Source organism: Nycticebus coucang, unplaced genomic scaffold, assembly GCF_027406575.1.
Source record: "Nycticebus coucang isolate mNycCou1 unplaced genomic scaffold, mNycCou1.pri scaffold_43, whole genome shotgun sequence".
NCBI lineage: Eukaryota > Metazoa > Chordata > Mammalia > Primates > Lorisidae > Nycticebus > Nycticebus coucang.
Window position 1 is genome coordinate 842904 of NW_026515577.1, and position 17094 is coordinate 859997.

Sequence of the window (17094 nt, forward strand, 5' to 3'; positions counted from 1 at the left end):
CTAACAAGCACATGCTACCATGCCCAGCTAATTATTTTATTTTTATAATTTGTAGAGGTGGGCTCTCAGTTTGTTGCCCAAGGTAGGCTCAAACTCCTGCCCTCAAGCAATCTTCTCACTTTAGCCTCTAAATGAACTGGGATTACAGTTATAAGCCACTGTGCCCAGATCCAAATTTAATTTGTCTAGTCAAGCACTTACTTTTCTAGAATGTTTTCTTTCAAAAAATTAGTAAGTACTAAAAAAATTAAGAATTTGGAAGTTTAAGATATGCTGGTCTATCTAAAAATAACATTTAAGAATCTTTACTTGGGGGTGGCGCCTGTGGCTCAAGGAGTAGGGCACCAGTCCCATATGCCGGAGGTAACAGGTTCAAACCCAGCCCCGGCCAAAAACCACAAAAAAAAAAAAAAAAAGAATCTTTACTTGGGCCTGTGCATGTTGGCTCATGCTTGTAAACCTAGCACTCTGGGAAGCTGAGACTTCAGCAGTTCGAGACCAGCCTGGGCAAGAGTGAGATCCCATCTTTATGAACAAATAAAAAAGACAAAAATTACCTGAGTGTTCTGGCACATGCCTGTAGTCCTAGCCAATCAGGAGGCTGAGGCACGAGGACTGCTTGAGCACAAGAATTTGAGGTATTGTGAGCCATGACACTACAGCACTCTACACCTCTCCCCAGAGCACAGAATAAAATTCTATCTCAAAACAAAACAAAACCTTATTTGGTGATAGCATTACTATTGATTTTGGGGGCCAAATAGGCCTGTCTTGGACAATGGTATGAATACCCCTTTTAAAAAGTAATGACTTTGTAAAAGTAATTTATGTCCATTATTTCAAAAATGCTAGTCATACAAAAAGTATAAATAAGTAAAAAAACAGCTCACATCCTGTCAAGTGTTAATATCTGCAGAACATCTTCCCAAGGATACTTCTAAATATATTTAAAAAGTAACTAGCAGAGACTAAAATACATTCATGTAGGAACAAGAAAAAATAACATATATATGCTATTTTTAATTGTTTTAAAATGCTATGTTTTTCTTTCATTTTTTAATTTTTTTGGAAACAGGATATTGTTCTGTTGCCTGGAGTAGTAGGGTGCTGTGATAACATCATAAATTCAGGCAACTTCAAATTCCTGGGCTCAAGTGATCCTCTTGCCTCAGCCTACTGAGTAGCTGGAACTACAGGTGTGTGCTACCATGCCCAGCTAATTTTTTTTTTAAGAGATGGGGTCTTGTTATGTTGCCCAGGATGCTATCAAAACCTTGGACCCACCTAGACTTCCCCAAGTGCTGGTCTTATAGGTATAAGCTACCACAACCAGCCTGATATGTTAATTTTTTTTTTTTTTGAGACAATCTCACTATGTTGCCCTTGGTAGAGTGCTGTGATATCACAGCTTACAGCAACCTCTAACTCTTGGGCTTAAGCAATTCTCTTGCCTCAGCCTCCCAAGTAGCTAGGACTACAGGTGCCGGCCATAATGCCTGGCTATTTTTCTTTTCTTTTCTTTCTTCTTTTCTTTTTTTTTTTTTTTTTTTTTTTTTTTTTTGGTTGTAGTTGTCATTGCTGTTTGGTAGGCCCAGGCTGGGTTTAAACCTGCCAGCTCCAGTGTGTATGTCTGGCACTCTAGCCTCTGAGCCAAAGGTGCCAAGCCCTAATATGCTATTTTTAAATAAAAAGCTGTAAGATTTAGTTTATTTTAATCCAACATAGAAAGAAACTAAAGTAATTGCTTCTTGTTTATAAAAGGAATCATATACCATTAAAAAGTATAAAGTATGAGGGAATTTTAAAGAAATATTTTTAAAGTAATCATTTTTAAAAACTACGTATTTCAGTTTAAACCAATGGTTCTCAACCTTCCTAATGTCGTGACCTTTTAATACAGTTCCTCATGTTGTGGTGACCCCCAACCATAACTAGCAACAAAAATAATTTTATGATTGGGATCACCACAACATGAGGAACTGTATTAAAGGGTCACGGCATTAATAAGGTTGAGAACCACTGGTTTAGACAGTTATCAGTTAATCCCTCACATCAAGGGATGATGAGCTGAATAGCATTATTAATGCTGCCTCCTTGTTCCCATCAGGGTTTGTAACATCTGCATTTTATTCTGAACCCAAAATACACCCATCAGGTGCAGGCTTAGTTCTTACAGTGAAATAGTCTTTTATGTTTAAACCGTCTTATTTTATCTTTTCATATTACTTAATAGATGTAATGTGTATACACACACAAATTACATTTTAATGTAATCAAACAATTTGTAGTGTTTTATAGCCTAGTTTTTCATTTCCAATATCATTAACTGGGACTAGAATACATATTATGTATTCTTTTACAATGCTATTTTTAAGGGTGAAAATCATATTTTTTCATTACATTTACCATAGTTAAATACATCTTGTATTACTTAACATTATTTTCCAGATTTTCTTTGCCATTATAAACAAAACTCAGATAAATATTCTTAAAGATAAAATGTTTGTTCTCATCAATAATTATTTAAATGGAATGAATGCCAAAAGAAGGATTAGTCAAATGTTGAAAAACTTAGTTTTTGATACATCTTGTCATATTTAACCTTGAACAAGGTATTCCTTTAACTTAGACCAATTAAAGCAAATTATTTTTTCCAACCCATAACCACCAGGTATGATTTGGACCAATAACAATTGTGTCAATCATCATAAATTGTATTTCTTTGATTACTATTACTATGTTTTTCACACATTTCTTTGCCAACTATCATTCTGTAATTCTGCTTGTATCTTTTGTCCATTTTCTGTTTTTGTAGTCATTTTGTTTTCTAAAATGTATGTAACACATTTAAGACACCTTTAATACTACATATATTAGGATAAGTGTTTTGATATATGTTACCGTCATTGACAGTTTCAGCCAATAGTTTGAAATACAGCATTTCCAATTAAAAAGATAAATGTTAAACATGGAGTTTGATGGTATAATTATCTTTCATATAGACAATACCACTTAATTGTACTCTGTATTCTGTTTTTTTTTTAATTATAAAAAGAAGGTAGATTGTAAATAACTCATTTTGCTTTGGGTCTAGGGAAATTCTTAATATTTTCACTGTGTATATAGTATATAAAACAATGTCTTATTTTTGTCATAAGTGTTTAAGAACAATGTCTAATTCAAGTTAATAGATACAGAAAACATACAGAGACCTGTCAACTAAAAAATGTATACTACAAATTGTTTTCTAAAGCAATGTTAGCATAGGGTGTTTCAAAATCTTTACGTTCAGTTTCCAGATTAAGATCATTTCTGTAATAATAATTCAAGTGGCCACAAATATATTAGTATATAACTTCTTTAAAAACACTCAGAATGGGATACTTCCAGTGAAGGAAGTGAAAACATTCTTAAGAACAATTCATTATTATTTCTTGCAAGGAATAAAATAACTATAACAAATATTCAAGTTTTTATTAGTTTTAAGAAATGATTAGCTTAGAGCTAACACATGCCTTAGTAATTTATTAGATAGCAGTAATAAAGTTCTCATCTATTAAGAATAATTGGGTTTGACTTATCTTAAGTATCAATTTCTAATATATAAGAGTTTTAAGAAACAAAAGTACTATGAAAAGCACTTTGGCAGTTAGACTTAATATTTTTTTGTTTTTAGTGGTACATATTTCTAATTTACTTCTGAATCCAAAATGCCTCAATTTTTTTGGTGTGTCCAATAATATGTTTACAAAAACTCAACAATCTTTTCTCAAATTTACCATATCTTAATGTTTATCACCAAGTAAATTTTCATCACTGGAATGTTTCCCCAAAAATTAAGTTCTAAAAGTGGTAAGGAATAGGAAATAAATATAAAGAGTTAAGAAATAAAGCAAATTGTTTTTATCTGTTAGAAATCACATCTGGATGACAAAGGTAACATTCTGCTCCAAAATGATAAATCTGAAATACAAATACTTCTCTACACAGTTAATGTGATGTCAAGAGGAGTGCTGCAAAAGAGAGGATATCACAGTAAAAGAATAATTAAATTTTAACAACAACAACAAAAAAGTCACTCTACCTGTGTCTGAATCTCGTTCTTCATTTCTTGATGGACTAATGGAAAAGGAAGTTTACGTTTCATAGAGGATTTCTCTTTCATCTCCTTGCCTACATCACTTCGGTTAATTTTTGGAGTTTTGCTGTAGGATGCAATCTTGTCTTTGCTCTATTAAAAAATCAAACACGAATAAAGTTACATAAAAATATTAGCTAAGAAACATGTTTTTAGAAACCCTTTTTATTGAGGAAAATTTCAAACATACTCAAAAGTAGAGACAGAGTATTACAAGCCATCATTTTATTCAATATACTCAAGACTCAGCTTCAACAATCACAACTTTCTTTTTTTTTGAGACAGAGTTTTATTTTGTCGCCCTCGGGAGAGTGCTTGTTGTGACAGCTCACAGCAACCTCAAACTCTTGGGCTCAAGCGATTCTCTTGCCTCAGCCTCCTGAGTAGCTGGAACTACAGGTATCCGCCACAATGCTTGGCTGTTTTTAGTTTGTAGGGTCGTGCTCTAGCTCAGGCTATGCACCCACTTTAGCTTCCCAGAGTGCTCAAATTTTTTCTAACTTGTTTCTTATTTCTCTAACAAAATTTTCAAATAACAATGTAAAATATGGTAGAACCTTCATATTTCTTCTTCTTCTTTTTATTTATTTATTTTTTTTCGGTGTGTGTGTGTTGCAGTTTGGCAGAGGCTGGGTTCTAACCCACCACCCCTGTTATATGGGGCCGGCGCCCTACTCACTGAGCCAGAGGCACCGCCCAGTAGAACCTTCATAGTTGACTACCTCCCTTTATTGACTACCTCAAGTTGGCCTAGTTCCTTAGGTTGACTACCCTCCCTATGTTGACCAGCTTGTTACAGTCCCTTTGGTGGTCAATTTACAGAGAGTCTACTATTTATTCAATACTATAGATATGTTTCTGTTCTATGTATAGATGCCTTTTTAAATATAAAATTTAAAGATGCCTTTTTAAGATGCCAGGAGATTTTACAATAGAGTTGTAATAAAAATTTCAAGGAACAGGTATTTCCCATTTCATATAAATAATACTACAGAAATGTAGAAGTAAGATTAGAAGCTACCCAAACTGTAAGTCTAAAATAAAATCAATATGAAAGAAGGGGAACCATGCCGACTCATACTAGACCATATGGGAAAGCAACAGGACTGGTTAGGAGGTAGAGGGATAAGGATAAATGTGAGAAAGATCTTTTTCCATGGTTTCTGTAGGACATGCAGTTTTAGGATTGGCTAGATTGAGTATTTTCAGCCAGCTCAGGACTTTAGGAGTTGTTTCTCTAATTGTTCGGTATCCAGTTCTGGAATGCTTAGGGAAGCGGGATAGTGGCTCAGAGCACAAGTGTTGGACAAAGTTGGTGTCTTGGGTGTGGGCTCTGGATTGGCTGGTCTTCATATGAAAGGTATCCTCACAAATGAGTTATTTACTATCTGTAGGAACCGGCTAGTCCTAGGAAAAATTCTCTCTCAAGGGTCAGCAAGGTCTAGATGTCAAAGCATCAGAAATATAGAAAATAATAGAAAAACTAGCCAGGTGTGGTAGTACATGCACTATAGTCCCAGCTATTCAGGAGGCTGGAGCAGGAGGATCACTTGAGCCCAGAAGTCTGAAACTGTGGTAAGCTGACACCACCGCACTCTTGCCTAAGCAATAGTGCAAGACTCTGCCTCAAAACAGTAAAAATACAGAAAATAAAATGGCATGATTACTACAAAGATTAACCAACAAAACCTTGGTAATTTGCCTTAGGAAATGAATTACTTATAAATAAAAGACCTGAGAAAAACACGAAGATGTCACTTCTCCCTTAAAGTCGTGTAACTAAAGATTCCGTGCCATAAAAGGAATTCAAAGAAACACACTTGATACTATGTCAAATGAAAAATACTAACAAGAATATATCAATAATGTTCTCCTGTACAATATGGTGATTAGTGTGACTATTCATAACTGCTACCAACCTAGTCCTCTGTAAAATAAAATGATTCCTTGTAGGCATTATTTGAAAAAAAAGAATTAGTGAGATTATTAACACCTTTAAAAATTGTTTTCTGATCTAGGAAAAATAACTTCTTTTTTTTGGGGGGGTGGGGGCACAATCTCACTGTTACCCTAGGTAGAGTGCTGTGGCATCACAGCTCATAGCAACCTCAAAATCTTGGGCTCAAGTGATTCTCTTGTCTCAACCTCCCAAGTAGCTGAGACTACAGGCACCCGCCATAATGCCGGGTTATTTTTGTTGTTGTCATTGTTGTTTAGTAGGCCCCAGGCCTGGTTCATATCTGCCAGCCCCGATGTATGTGGCCAGCGCCCTAACCACTGAGATACGGGCGCCAAGCTGAAAAATAACTTTAAGAAAAAATGTTTTAATTGTCTTGAGATTTCTGAGTTACCAAATGGTGGAAATACTCTTTGTCAATTCAGGACAGCATCATTAGCACATCCTTCTTCCACATCTATGACATTAAAATGTCTGTAACTGTTAGGTTTATTATTTAAACTAGTTTTAGAGTTGTTTTCATCATTTAAATTAACTATTTTTTTAAGAGCCTGCAACAGCAACCATACACAATAATGAAAACATCAATGGCAAGACAAGAGTGACCTTCTATAGCTGCTGCTATTAAACAATGTACTTTACCATCTCTTAGAAATAAGACATAAAAACTTGCCTAGAAAATAAGAATGAATATCTAAGTACATAAATGTAAATAGAAATCTCTTCAAAGATATACTTTGGAGATATGGCAGGTTTTGGTCCCAGACCACTGCAATAAAGCAATATTACAATAAAGTAAAACACAAAATTTCTCATTTCCCAATATCTGTTAAAATCACATTTACACTATCTGGTAAGTCTGTTAAGTGTGAAATACCATTATATCTAAAAATCAGTATACATATCTTACTTTAAAAATACCTTATTGCTAAAACTTACTAAAGATCGTCTGAGCCTTCAGTGAGTTTCTTGATGCAGGACTGCTGCTAAATTTCAAATTTTGTAAAGAGCACAATGTCTGTGAAGCACAGTAAAATGATTATACCTGTGTAAACCAAAATATTAATGACTATCTGTGCATGGTGGTGTTACAAGTACGTTGGGAGAGAATTCTTCATGTCTCCCTTGCATGTCTGCACATCTTGCAAACAGAGTCACTAATTTCCCTTGTTCTGAAGTATCTTTTCTAGGATACTTGTATTAAAAACAGATTTGGAAGACAGATTTGGAAGACAGAGACAGTATGTCCCTTTGGAACAAAGGACATGTCTGTTTACTCTCCAAGATAATAACGTCTCCTATAGGAAAGGTCAGACTTACGGTCCATCATAAAAGATTTGGGATTCCCCTCTTGTAATGCAGTTGCTACCTGGCCTTCTTTACATCCCCCTTGTGGGAAATAAAGCTTGGAATAGACATAAACACTCATAGTCAGGCTTGCTATTGCTATGCATATTATAACTTTATTTCTGACGCAGGAGTGTGTGTCTTCTGCCATAAACCATGACTGCTTAGTTTCCAAGTAAGGTAAAATCTCAGATCTTTCATAGTTTTGACAAGGTTAATTTCTATCTTCACTATTCTTTTTGTTTTTTTGCAGTTTCTGGCTGGGGCTGGGTTTGAACCCGCCACCTCCAGCATATGGAGCCTGCGCCCTACTCCTTTGAGCCACTGGTGCCACCCTATCTTCACCATTCTTATATATATTTTTAAATTTTTATACAATGAACATGTATTAAATTATTTGGATAAAATAAAATATTTCTTAGTAATCCTTAGATGGAAAATAATGAATGTCTAAACTAAATTAATGATGAAAACAACAGAACGGAACTATTCTTAAGGTTAAAATTACCAACATCCACTCTCATGCTTTATGAATTTAACCCAGGATTCAGATTATCATATTAGGTTTTATAAAAGATTCTGTTTTGCAAATTATATATACTGATTTAAAGCTAAAAGTAGTAGAGAAACTTCCAAAGTAAACTAAAACCAAAGGGGATAAAATATTACAGATCAGCAGTGAGGGGGTAAAGTACTGTAAGTGAATATGCCTGATATAATTAACTAGTGTGATATTTAATGAGGTAATGAAAATAACTTTATATAAAAAGTAAATTGCTGGGCGGTGCCTGTGGCTCAGCGAGCAGGGCGCCGGCCCCATATTCCGAGGGTGGCGGGTTCAAACCCAGCCCCGGCCAAACTGCAACCAAAAAAAAAAATAGCTGGGCGTTGTGGCGGGCGCCTGTAGTCCCAGCTGCTTGGGAGGCTGAGGCAGGAGAATCGCATAAGCCCAAGAGTTAGAGGTTGCTGTGAGCCGTGTGATGCCACGGCACTCTACCCGAGGGCGGTACAGTGAGACTCTGTCTCTACAAAAAAAAAAGTAAATTGCTAAAGAATAATTATTTAAATTTTGCTCTATTTAAGGAGTTAAATTTTGGTTGAGGTTGAATCATCGTTTTTTTTATTTTATTTTATTTTATTTTATTTTATTTTTTTGAGACAGTCTCACTTTGTTGCCCTCAGTAGAATACTGTGGCATCATAGCTCATAGCAACCTCAAACTCTCAAGCGATTTTCTTGCCTCAGCCTCCTGAGTAGCTGTGACTATAGGCACCTGCCACAATGGCAACCTATTTTTTAGAAACGGGGTCTCACTCTTGCTCAGGCTGATCTTGAACTCATGAGCTCAAGTAATCCACCTGCCTTGGCCTCCCAGAGTGCTAGGATTACAGGTGTGAGCCACCACCCCCAGCCTAAAAAGAAATTTTTTTTAAGAGATAGGATCTTGCTGTTGCCCAGGCTGGTCTGGAACTCCTAAGCTCATGTGATCCTCCTGCCTCCTAAGTAGCTACAACTACAGGTATGTACCACCACATCTTACTCAGGTTATTTTACTAATTTAGGATCTCATAACAGCAACATTCTGTCATATTAAACTATAAATAAGGTCTCATATATAACAACTATAAACATATATTCATTTCTAAAAATTTTATGGGAAATAACTCAGACCTTAGAAGCTGGGTTCAAATTCAATCACTCACTAAGGAAAGACAATCAAAAGAATATGAATTGCAAATACACAAATGAATAATACGGTCTTACCTTCTCTCACCCTTCTCTTAATTTCTTCAATCCCTCTCCTCCTAATTTCTTCACTTTGTCTTAAACAGCAGCACTATGGTCTATAGGTAGGAACTTTGGAATGGATACTATGGCCCTTCTTCTCTTAAAGTACAAATAAGCAGTTAAATATTCATTTGCAAACTAAGGAAAATACTTCTAACAACAGTTTTGATGTCAAGTTGCTCTGAAATCCCAAAGCATGGAATTAAGTACAATGCACACTACCTTAGAGGAGCTTTTGATTGCTACCCAAACATGATATTTAAAAAGTATAGCACACTTATAGACTGAGAACAGTTATATATAGCCCTCTATGTAATAAGCCAGAAGTTAATAAATCATAGTTTATATTTATTCTTCCTATTTTATAAATCTAGTGATTAAAAGTATTCTTAAATTACCTAAGGAATGTTTTTAATAGGAGTAATTTCATCAAAAGTGCTTTTTTGCTCTTGTTTCTACACTTTTAAGAAATCATACTTTTATGAAGATAACACTCAGACACTATTTATTGACAACTTTCAAAATATACAGAGTACCTAGGAAGAATAAAAGTGTCAACAAAACACTAGAGGAAAAAAAAATGTCAACAAGTTTTGCCTTGTAAATTCAAACCCAAGCAGCCTAGATAAATGTTCACAAAAGCACCATTCGCTATAAATATCTAGAAATAAAACTTCTAATGCTTTCCTCAAACCTAACATTGTATCCTGTCCCCACAACTCCACTTAACAGATGTAACAGATTCACATCTGTTTTTCATTTGCTGTTTCTTTTCTTTAGAATATCCTTTACTTTTACTTTCCTGATGGTCAAATATTTATTTCTTGAAAAGTCAGATTAAGTATTCTACTCTGAGGCCATCCTTGAACCTCTTAAGTAGCATTAATTGCTTCTCTTCTTTCTCCCATCTCTGTACTCAACAGTTTCATTAATATGTTTATTACACTGGTACAGAAGTTCTGGAATTACACTCCCTGTTATCATCTGTGGGAATCACACTAAGATATTATTTGTATCTTTCTTTCATATTCTTGTATATTCTCTCATTCATTTATGCTGGGTTGAAAATGTTCTAGAATCAATTGTGGTTATGATCGTATCATTTTGTACATATACCAAAAACTACTGAATAGCACCAAAAGGAATAACATACTTTTGAATAATTTAACAATAGAAGTACAAGACTGGTACACTGGAACCCTACAGAGCATTGCTAAGGGAAATGAAAGAACTAAATAAATGGAGAGATATTCTGTGTTCATGGATTGGAAGACAATAGTAAGATGGCAATACTACTCAAAATAGTCTGCAGATTTAAGGTACAAACTCAGTAAGATTTTTTCCTATTAAAATCACAGTAGGATATTTTTGTAGAAACTACAAGGTGATCCTAAAATTTCCAATTTTGAAAAGAACACAGAATTTCCAATTTTGAAAAGAAAACTAGTAGTTCTTGATTTTGAAAGCAGAATTAGGGAGTTGGGTTGGGAGTGATGACTTACTTGTTGTCAAACTGGATTGTGATGATGGTTATAAAACCAGAAACATCTCACACCTCCTTCAGTAAGAATATGGCTTTTAAAAAAAGACTTCACAAAAAGTAAACCAAAGGGAAAAATCCAAAGATAATGTATAAAACTAACAAGATAAGGAAAAAGTAAAGTCCAAACAAAGATTCTGAAGATTTAAATTAAATAGGAATGAATAAGGATATAAAAAGACAGAATCACAGGTCACTGGCAATGACTAACACTAACCAAAACTGTTAACATTTACTGAGCATTTACTATGTGCCAACTATTGTTATTAAGTGCAATTATAAGCCAATTTACTGTCACAACAATTCTATTCTAGAAGGCATATTGTCTTCTACTGCAGATAAAGGGAAATACTGAGGTTGAAGACCATACATAAATTTATCCAATGTCACAGACTGGGAAAATGGAGTATCTAGTGTGTATATGGGTTTTGCCACTAACTGTAATGGAAAGAAATGTCAAATGACTATGAGGTCTTTGGTTCCCCCCTCACCCCTGCCATCATTATTTCTTATATAATTATGCAGTCTTAACAATTGTGTTTACTTAATTGTGCTCACCTTAGGAAATGAAAAACAATCACATCCCCAGAATCTAATTTATTTCTAAAAGGCTTAGATAAATGGTTTGCGGTTACTTGGCATCCATACTGCTATTTATTTTATGAGGAATTACTAAAAAATACTTAATTGGAAATCTTTTTCCAGTTTAAAAAGAGTCAACAAATCTTCGGGGTAATTATATACCTTTCTTCCATATGGTTTCTCTACCATATTGCTGTCGCTGTCAGAATTTTCACTCTGAATTGGTTTTGTGAACCCAGATTTGGGCATTTTATAGCTGTTCAGCTAGCTTCTTCTTTTATCAGTCTTCTCATCCTGGATCTGTAAAGAGTGGATATATAAAGGTTATTTGTGTGTGAGTGTGTGTGTATGTATATATGTATTGTATACCTATACATATATATACAATGGACTCTACTTAAGTTTACACACCACAGTTAGTTCAATTATTTCTCTCTCTAAACTAGTAATTATCTCCAGCTTTCTGGGTATCCAAAAGCAGTAGAAGTGGATGCAGTGAGAGTGTTTCTTTCTCTAGCACAAATCCAGAGGTGGGAGCTCCTAACAGACTGACTGGTAGTTCTATATTGGTGTAAAAGTCATTTCTGAAGACTCAACCAAGTACTTGTTTGATCTGAATAGTAATTTTACAACATCTAATTCCCTGTATTTATTTTTCTTGAGACAGAGTCTCACTTTGTTGCCCTCAGTAGAGTGTCATGCCATCATAGCTCACAGCAACCTCAAACTCTTGGGCTCAAGCGATTCCCTAGTCTCAGCCTCCCAAGTTAGCTGGAACTGCAGGTGCCCACCACAACCAGCTATTTTTAGAGACGGGGTCTCACTCTGGCTGGTCTCAGAGTGCTAGTTCACAGGTGGAACCCATGAACTCAGGCAATCCACCTGCCTCAGCCTCCCAGAGTGCTAGGATTACAGGAGTAAGCCATCGGATCCAGCCTAATTCCCTGTATTTAAACACTACCTACTTAAAATTCCTGGAGTAGTTTCTTTTCCTTCACTGAAAATCTCCAGGCGTTAGTCACTTCCTCTACGTATTCACTGATATAATACTTATATCGTACTGTAATTACCACTGCATGTGCCATTTTTCTACCAATGTGTTCACCTTCTCTCTACTACTCTGCAAGCTGACTTAACAGGTCAAGGACTCTCTCAGAAGCTTATGATTATTATTAAGCTTATGCTTGAAAGATTTAGAAAAAATTCCAAGATGGGGTTTTAGATATAAAGGACAAAATTGTGAGGCTAGACCTGTGTTGCTATCTGATGACTATTAGCTACATGTGGCTTTTAAAACATAAACACTAATTAAAATTAAAGTATCTACTATATTATGCAGATACACATTTATGTCATCTCAGAAAGTTCTACTGCATACCACTGGATAAGATTAAAGATGCTGGCCAAAGGGAGCATTACTTGGGCCACAACAAGCATGTCAAGCTTACACTATACACTATACACTTCCTAAAAACGGATATCATAGATCTAAATAAGCTGTCATTCTAGTATCTATGTGAATTATTAAAACTCAGATACCTGGAACAGTATATTAGTAAAATTTGCCATGCTTTTCAAATTGTTCTACCAGTGCTTTAAAATTTGTTTGGTTTTTATAGAAACAAAAACAAAAATCCTTTAAATGAACTGAACTAATTTGTAAATTGTCAAAACTATATTAATCTGGAAATAGCCAAATTAGAATACATGCGTAACACACACACACAAAGTGCCAAAGTTCTAATAATTAAAATTTTTCATTAAGGAGGAAACAGACTTGAAGAAATTAAGAACCTTTTTTGGATATCATACCCAATAGGCAGAGCTTACCTTGAGACCATTCAACTATTTGAACTAGTACTATAAAAGCAGAATCATTTAAACACAGCATTTGTCCTCAAAGCTAGCCATGTGTAGTGCTTGCAGAGTTATTAAAGTTACAAGTCATATATTAAAAACAGTGAATCAAAAGCAAAAGTGAGCTGTATGCTACCTATCTATAGCCATCAGCCTAAGTGAGACTATGACGATAAAACATTACCTCCTTTGCAGATAAAGCAAATTACTGAACTAAGTGTCATAACATTCTGGGAGAAAACTATAGGGGAGTATTATGTTAAAATAGACTATGTTAGGAAAAAGTGACCTTACATTTCAGTGACTTTATCTAGAAAACATTCAGTACTAACATAATAAAAACCACAATTATAATCTAAAAATACTACTTCGATCAACAATTATAAAGCATTTAATTATTCTGGGTCCAAGATGGATACTACAATCACTATAGCAACCACTATACTAACTATACAAAGAAATAATAAAAATTATGCTACCTAAATTCATATTTTAAAATGTACAAAAAAAACAAATAGAAAGCGAAAAGGAAAACCTGAAGAATGAAAAACAGAAAGAATAAAAACAAAATGAACAGGCCTAACCCAGACATATTATTATATAAAATACAAATGGTTTAAATATACCAATCAAAAGACAGAGATTGCCAAAAAGAGAAAAAAAATAACCAACAAGAAATTCACTTCAAATATAATAATAGGTAGGTTTACTATTGCACTCTTATGCAGTGGGGAAAAAAAGAATATTTAAATAAATAAAAGAGTCAAGACTGTTTTAAAAATTAAGACCAAAAATAAAACATAATACAAATATAATAATAGGTAGGTCAAAATAAAGGACTGAAAAAAGATGTTATGCAAGCACTAATCAAAAAAACATCTTGAGCGGCACCTGTGGCTCAGTGGGTAGGGTGCTGGCCCCATATACCGAGGGTGGCAGGTTCAAACACAGCCCCGACCAAACTCCAACAAAAAATAGCCAAGCATTGTCGTGGGTGCCTGTAGTCCCAGCTACTTGGGAGGCTGAGGCCAGAGAATTGCCTAAGTCCAGGAGTTGGAGGTTGCTGTGAGCTATGATGCCATCGCACTCTGCTGAGGGCTATAAAATGAGACTCTGCCTCTACAAAAAAAAAAAAAAAATCTTGAGTAGCTACATTAATGCAGATGAAACAGACCTCAGAGCAAAGAGGGACAGTTTATAAACTGATAAAAGGATCTATTCACTAAGAAGAAATACCAATCCCAAATCTGTGTGTGACCAACAAAAAAAAGTTTCAAAATACATGAAACAAAAACTAATAGACCCAACAGTTGAAACATAAATTCATAATTATAGTTGGAAGTTTCAACTACTTACATGTTAAGACAGAAAATCAGTAAGGCCATAGAAGAACTGAAAAATGACATAAACCAACTGGATCTAATTGACATTTACAGAAAAATCTACCCAGCAATAGCACAATACTCATTCTTATCAAGGGCACACAGAATATTCCCCAACATAAGCCACGTCCTGTGTCATAAAACAAACTTAACTAAGTTTGTCCTCTGACAATAAAGAAGCTGAAACAAAATCAATTATAAAAAGATAACAAGAGTATCTCCAAACTAAAAAATAAAATTCAATGAAACTAAAAACCAGTTCTTCAAAAAGGTCAACAAAATTGATAAATCTCTAGCCATGCCAATTAGAAATGAGAAGACCTACATTATGAATGTTAACAATGAAAGAGGAACATCACAATAGATCCTATAAAAACTTAAAAGATAATAGAGGAATATTTCATGCAAATGAAGTGAAACAGATAAATTCTTTAACAGGCACAAACTACCAAAGCTCACAGAAAAGACAACCTCAATAGCCCTGTTCATTAAAGAAATTAAATTCATACTTAAAAACAAAACTTTGGGCCCAAATGGCTTCAAGGTGAATGCTACAAAATATTTAAGGAAGAAGTAATGCCAATTCTACACAAACTCTCCCCCACCATCCCCTAAAAGATGGCACATTTAATGAGGCCATCTTACCCTGATACCCAGAGCAAGCCTTTTATAAGAAATTACAGACCAATATACCTCATAATGATTTTTTTAAAAAACAAAACCTCAACAAAATACTAGCAAATCAAATCCAACTATATATAAAAACAATAATACATTTAATGTTTAAAACTAATGTTTAAAAATTAATCTAGGTAAATTTACTCTATTAACTGAAACAATAGAAACATGATCATCTCAACAGAGAAAAGGTGTTTGATAATGTTCAATACTCATTAATAATAACTCTTAGCAAACTGAAATAGAAAGGAACTTGAATGCTTCCTCTTCTAAGATTGACAACTAGGCAAAGATATCCAACTCTTACAACTTCTACTCAACAAACAGGCCTTATTTCAAGAGGACATGATCATCTGTCTAGACCAGTGGTTCTCAACCTTCCTAATGCTGTGACCCTTTAATACAGTTCATATTGTGGTGACCTCCAACCATAAGTAGCAACGAAAATAATTTTATGGTTGGGGTCACCACAACATGAGGAACTGTATTAAAGGGTTGTGGCATTAGGAAGGTTGAGAACCACTGGTCTAGACAAAGCAAAGCCATCTACAAAAAAGCTGTTAGAATAAGTGTGTATAGGAAGGATATGGAATAGTCAATATATGAAAACTAATTTTATTTCTACATATTAGCAATAAGCAATTGGAAGTTGAAATTAAAAACATGGACAGGTGTGTAGTTCACACCTCTAATCCTAACACTTTGGGAGGGTAGGTGGGAAGACCGAGACCAAGAGTTTGAGAATAGCCTGAGCAACATTGTGAGACCTCCATCTCACAAAAAAATAGAAAACTTCACCAAGGTCATAATTCATGATACGTGCCTGCAGTCCCAGCTATTTGACAAGCTGATGAAAGAGGATCTTTGAGCCCAGGAGTTTGAGGTTGTAGTGAGCTATGATGACGTCACTGTATTTCAGCCCAGAAAACAGAGAAATACTCTTGTCTCAAAGACAAACAAACAAACAACCCCCCCAAAACCCAATGACTTACAATAACATTATAAATAATAAATTCTTAGGGATTAACTATGACAAAATGTATGTTAGACTATACAAAACACTACTGAAAGAAATTAAAGATGACCTAACCATATGGAAAGATAAGCCATCTTCCTGGATCAGAATACTCACTGTTATTAAAATATCAGTTCCTCTCAAATTAGAAGATATATAGTGTGCAAGACACTATTTACTAGCAGTAAAACTTACAGATTAAAGGAACAGAATGGAAAGTCCAGAAATGGATCCACACATATATGCCTGATTTTCAAAAAAGCTGTCAATACAATTCATTGGGGAAAGGATATACTCCTTTCAACAAATGCTGTTTTTAAAACTATATAACCATGTCAAAACAAAAACAAAAACACAAACAACAACAACAACAAAAAACCCAGGAGCTTTGATCCCTACCTCATTCCACAGAGAAAAGGACAAAAATTATCTTAAAATACATCATACATCTAAACATATGAGCTAAAACAATACAAGTTCTATGAGAAAACAAAATATTTTAGTGGCCTGAACCAAAGATTTCTTAAATAGGTTACGAAAAACAGAAAGTACAAAAGGAAAAAAATAGATAAATTAAGACTTCATAAAAACTTTTGCTCTTTAAACAACACTTAAGAAAATGAAAAGCAAGACGGTGCCTGTGGCTCAGGAAATAGGGCACCCGCCTCATATACGAAGGGTAGCAGGTTCAAACCTGGCCCCAGCCAAACTGCAACAAAAAATTGCTGGGCATTGTGGGCGCCTGTAGTCCCAGCTACTTGGGAGGCTGAGACAAGAGAATCGCTTAAAGCCGCAGAGTTTAAGTTGCTT

At 34.8% G+C, this 17094-nt stretch overlaps 1 pseudogene; it reads right to left on the bottom strand.

The window, feature by feature from the left end:
• The window catches only part of LOC128579271 (ankyrin repeat domain-containing protein 12-like), a 78787-nt pseudogene that overhangs the window by 35566 nt on the left and 26127 nt on the right, over positions 1-17094 (bottom strand).